General features: G+C 47.9%; 1 pseudogene; it reads right to left on the reverse strand.

The window, feature by feature from the left end:
- Window positions 1–4,937: 4,937 nt before the first annotated feature.
- LOC118149354 (small nucleolar RNA SNORA40) lies at window positions 4,938–5,054 on the reverse strand (annotated as a pseudogene).
- Between the last annotated feature and the right edge of the window lie 491 nt (window positions 5,055–5,545).

Raw genomic sequence — 5,545 nt, forward strand, 5'->3', positions numbered from 1 at the left:
CCAGTGTGTGTGTGTGTGTAAGAACAGACTCCAGTGTGTGTGTGTGTGTAAGAATAGATTCCAGGAGGGTCTGTTTGTGTGTGTGTGTGTGTGTGTGTGTAAGAACAGATTCCAGTGTCTGTGTGTGTGTGTGTGTAAGAATAGATTCCAGGAGGGTCTGTGTGTGTGTGTGTGTAAGAACAGATTCCAGTGTCTGTGTGTGTGTGTGTGTGTGTAAGAATAGATTCCAGGAGGGTCTGTGTGTGTAAGAACAGATTCCAGTGTGTGTGTGTGTGTGTGTAAGAACAGACTCCAGTGTGTGTGTGTGTGTAAGAATAGATTCCAGGAGGGTCTGTTTGTGTGTGTGTGTGTGTGTGTAAGAACAGATTCCAGTGTGTGTGTGTGTAAGAACAGACTCCAGTGTGTGTGTGTGTAAGAATAGATTCCAGGAGGGTCTGTTTGTGTGTGTGTGTGTGTGTAAGAACAGATTCCAGTGTGTGTGTGTGTGTAAGAACAGACTCCAGTGTGTGTGTGTGTAAGAATAGATTCCAGGAGGGTCTGTTTGTGTGTGTGTGTGTGTGTAAGAACAGATTCCAGTGTGTGTGTGTGTGTAAGAACAGACTCCAGTGTGTGTGTGTGTAAGAATAGATTCCAGGAGGGTCTGTTTGTGTGTGTGTGTGTGTGTGTGTAAGAACAGATTCCAGTGTGTGTGTGTGTGTAAGAACAGACTCCAGTGTGTGTGTGTAAGAACAGATTCCAGTGTCTGTGTGTGTGTGTGTGTAAGAACAGATTCCAGGAGGGTCTGTTTGTGTGTGTGTGTGTGTGTGTGTGTGTGTGTGTGTGTTTAAGCAACCCAGAAAGCACTGCACTCATCAAAGCACTAGAAGGCAGCACAGAGTGGAGTTTCAGCCCCAGCCTGGACACAGCAAGTCACTCTGAGCTTACCACTGATAATGTCCACTTTCCAGGGTTACAATTAGGAGGAAATTAAGAAAATATATGACAAAGTGCAATAAAATACTTGGTACGTTCTCAAGCATCATCTAGATGTAAGAGGTGTATTCTTAGCACTTTCTCATTCAACACAGAATCAGACTTTCCAGCTCATCTTCAGTAAACATGTATTTGGGCCTCCACGGAAATCGCAAATCTCCTGCTTTACCTAAGTCACAGGGAAGGCGTCAGAACGTACTCCCAGAGTCTCTCCTCACCTGACCCAATGCATGCCCTTTGCCTCCCCTCCCTCACAAGATCCAGCTTCCTGAACGCCTAGTGAGCAGTCAGAAAACTTCCCCCAGGCCGGGTGCAGTAGTTCACACCTGTAATCCCAGCACTTTGGGAGACAGAGGCTGGTAGATCACCTAAGGTCAGGAATCCAACACCAGCCTGGACAACATGGTAAAACCCCATCTCTACTAAAAATGCAAAAATGAGCCAGGCATGGTGGCGGGCACCTGTAATCCCAGCTGTTCAGGAGACTGAGGCAGGAGAATCACTTGAACCCCCAAGGCAGAAGTTGCAGTGAGCCGAGATTGCACCACTCCACTGCACTCCAGCCTTGGCAACAGAGCAAGACTCTGGCTCAAAGAAAAAAACCTTGCCCCATAACCTAGTCTCAGCAGTTCCCCTCCCTGCTGCCTCAGCTGAACTCCACTGTCCCTTACCGCTGTCTCAAGTGGAGGCTTCTGTCTCCCAGCCCTCATCCCTCAGCATCTGCTTTGAGTCTGTGGCCTTCCTTCCTCCCAATTTCAATATCCACACCACTACTCATCCCGCCTCTTGGAAAACTATGGTTCCTCTAAGGCTCATGCAACCTGCCTGGCCTACCCTCCTGCTTTCCTCAGTACTGGCAGCCCACCAATCCTGGTGGTTCATTTTCTTTTTCTTTTGATTTGTTTTGTTTTTTTTGAGACAGAGTCTCACTCTGTTGCCAGGCTGGAGTGCAGTGGCACGATCTCAGCTCATTGCAACCTCCATCTCCTGGGTTCAAATGATTCTCCTGCCTCAGCCTCTCGAGTAGCTGGAACTACAGGCACACGCCACCACACCCAGCTAATTTTTGTATTTTTAGTAGAAATGGGGTTTCACTGTATTGGCCAGGCAGGTCTTGATCTCTTAGTGATCTGCCCTCCTCGGCCTCCCAAAGTGCTGGGATTATAGGCGTGAGCCGCCGTGCCTGACCCTCTTTTGTTTTTTTATATAGAGATGGGGCCTCGCTATGTTGACCAGGCTAGTCTCGAAATCCTGGGCTCAAGCAATCCTCTGGCCTCAGGCTCCAAAAGTGCTGGGATTACAGGTGTGAGCCACTGCACCTGGCTTCTCATTTTCTGACACTCAGCCACCGGCTCCCAGTCTCCTTTTCCACCCAGTTCCTGCTGTCATCCTCAGTGACTTCACTGTCCTCATGGCCAGCCCGTCCAACATCGCTCTGCTCAATCCCTTGGCCCTGGCTTTTCAGAGCTTACACACACACACACACACACACACCCCACCTCCACCGCTCTCCTCCTCAGAGGCGAGCTCCTTATGGACACGCCCTGGGCTTTGTAGTCACCAGAAGCTGCTCAACCTGCAAATTCATACACTCATCCACCCAGCCCTTCAAGGTCACTTGCTCAAATACTCCCCAAAGCAGTGCTTCCCCCGCAAGTCCACAAGACAGCTTAAAAATGGAGTGTGAGCTTAACGATTGGAGAGAGAAGGTTGATATAAATTAATACTTGCAGGACACTCAATTAGCTATAAATGGCCCTAACCGTGCACCCTCATGGCATTCTCTTTGCCTGTTGCCTGAGACACCCTTCCCATCTTCATTGTGTGGAGTGAACTCCTTGGGTTCTTTTTTCTTTTTCTTTTTTTTTTGAGATGGAGTTTCCCTCTTGTTACCCAGGCTGGAGTGCAATGGCACGATCTCGGCTCACCACAACCTCCGCCTCCTGGGTTCAGGCAATTCTCCTGCCTCAGCCTCCTGAGTAGCTGGGATTACAGGCACGCACCACCATGCCCAGCTAATTTTTTGTATTTGTAGTAGAGACGGGGTTTCACCATGTTGACCAGGATGGTCTCGATCTCTTGACCTCGTGATCCACCCGCCTCGGCCTCCCAAAGTGCTGGGATTACAGGCTTGAGCCACCGCACCCGGCCTCTTTTTTTCTTTTAAGTCAATAAGTTTTTATTCAAGGAATTTCATGTTGTGATTTCTTCCACTGTCCATCAAGGTCACTTTAGATCCTCTAAAGAGCTGGAGTGAAGTTAGCCCTTTCTAATGAAACTGCTGCTTATTTTAATCCAGTTGTCGTGGCAGCCCATAATGCTTTTATTTTGGCTTCTGTCCTCTCCTTTTAATATGGATATACTGATGTAGCCTTCAAAATTCACCAAGAATCTTTGGGATCTAATTTCTTTTTTTTTTTTTTTTCTGCTTTTTTTTTTTTTGAGACAGGTTCGCTTGCAGTGTTCACGCCAAGGGCTCGAGACAGCGTGACTCACCCCATCTTGGCTGCTGGACCTATCTGCTCTCCCCCTGCTCTCGAGGGCTGTCAAGTCGAGGTAAAAATGGCTAAGCCACTGAGGCAAAAACAGAATGCAGAGCAAGGGCCTGCGGTTTATGAGGGCATTGTGCTGACTGCTTTCATATCCCCTTTAATCTCTGTGTAAGCAACAGACTTGCTGCAGTTGAGATGCCTGAGAGGGGCAAGGACCCCTGCCCATATTTTCTCAGGAGCTGAGCCTTTGCTCTACCTCCTGATGGAAAACATAATTAACAAGCCACCATGAGGACACCGTTGTTTGATTGCACTGTGTACTCTTAAAAAACATATATTAACCTTTAAACTGCGTTGTAAGCTATTATCACAGGCCCCCTTCAAACTGCTTTGTGAGCTGTTATCACAAGCCCCTGATAACTATTTTTACGTGGTTTCTGTTCTCTTTTCTGTTTACCCCTTTTCTGCTGAGATAAAGTAAATGTAACAAGAAAAAAGGTATAAAAGCTGTAACCTACAAAAATAAAGGGCTGTGTTCTGACTGTAAGTTACACAGACCTCCAGACTCCGCTTTTCTTTCTTCTTTCACTTCCGCGCACTCTCTCCCTCAGGTTGAATATCTACGGTGGTGGTCTTGGGGACTCCCGCAGGTCGGTAGCCCCCCGGCAGACGTGCCGGGCCCCAACATTTGGTCTTGTTACCCAGGCTGGAGTGCAGTGGCACGATCTTGGCTCACCGCAACCTCTGCCTCCTGGGTTCAGGCGATTCTCCTGCCTCAGTCTCCTGAGTAGCTGGGATTACAGGCACATGCCATCATGCCCAGCTACTTTTTTTGTATTTTTAGTAGAGATGAGGTTTCACCATGTTGACCAGGATGGTCTTGATCTCTTGACCTCGTGATCCACCTGCCTCGGCCTCCCAAAGTGCTGGGATTACAGGCTTGAGCCCCCGTGCCCGGCCTGGGATCTAATTTCTTCAACCAATTTGCTTTAGGGTCCTTTTTACTCTAGTGGTGGATCTGCCTGGTTCTCAATTTGACACTCTCTCCTAACATGAATGAGTTCAAATCATATTCATTCCTAAGCGATCACGCTCAAGAACAGTACAGAGGTGTGGAAATATGCCAATACCTTTAACTTCAGACATCGAGTTCTCAAGATAAAAGCCCAGGCTGGAGTACAGTGCTGCCATCAAAGCTCGGTGCAGCCTCCAACTCCTAGGCTCGATCCTTTTGCCTCAGCCTCCCCTTCCTGAGTAGCTGTAAGTACAAGCACATGCCCCAATACCCAGCCAATTTTTAAATGTTTGTGGAGATGAGGTGTCTGTTACTTTCTTGCCCTGGTCTTGAACTCCTGGCTTCAAGCAATACTCCCACCTCGGTGTGAGGATTGCAAGCTTGAGCCACTGCGCCTAGCTTGGAACCAATCTTTATGGCTCTCAATACTCCCATCAGTGAACCGTCTCAGGTATCCTAACATCCCTTCTTATATGTATCAAAACTCATACTGAACAGTGAGCTCTGGGTTGTAAAACAGGATTCCTATCCATAAGTCTTTGTCCACAAGTTAAACAAAAACATACATAAGTGCAGTTTGTATTTCAACATCTAGCTTGTCTTGCCTCCTCCAGGGAGTCTTCCCTGACCCCTTCACCCCCGAGTCAGAATCAGAAACCCATTTTCCATGCTGCTGATACACCCTGTATTTACCCACAACACAGTATCTCATTCTATACTGTAATTATCAATTTACTCATATGTCTCTCCCCCCAGATGATTAATAGTTCACATTTATTGAGTGCTTACTGTATGCCAAATCTATTCTCATTTAACCAAAAAAGGAGACTGAGAGACTTGCTTCTAAGTCAGTTGTAACTGGTGGCGCTGGGCCTGTCTGATTCCAAAGGCAGATGTTTTCCAGGCCAAGGCAGCCTCCCGGACGTGCAGACCTGGCCTCCGCAGACAGAGGGCGCTCCATCCCAGTGTGTCCCCCACAGCACTGTACTAGGCTTCACACGGCTGCTTTCACATATCCACTGGTACTGGCCGAGGACCAGAGACAGGGTAAGGGACCCATAAATGA

This window comes from Callithrix jacchus, chromosome 18 (genome assembly GCF_049354715.1).
Source record: "Callithrix jacchus isolate 240 chromosome 18, calJac240_pri, whole genome shotgun sequence".
Classification (NCBI taxonomy): Eukaryota; Metazoa; Chordata; class Mammalia; order Primates; family Cebidae; genus Callithrix; species Callithrix jacchus.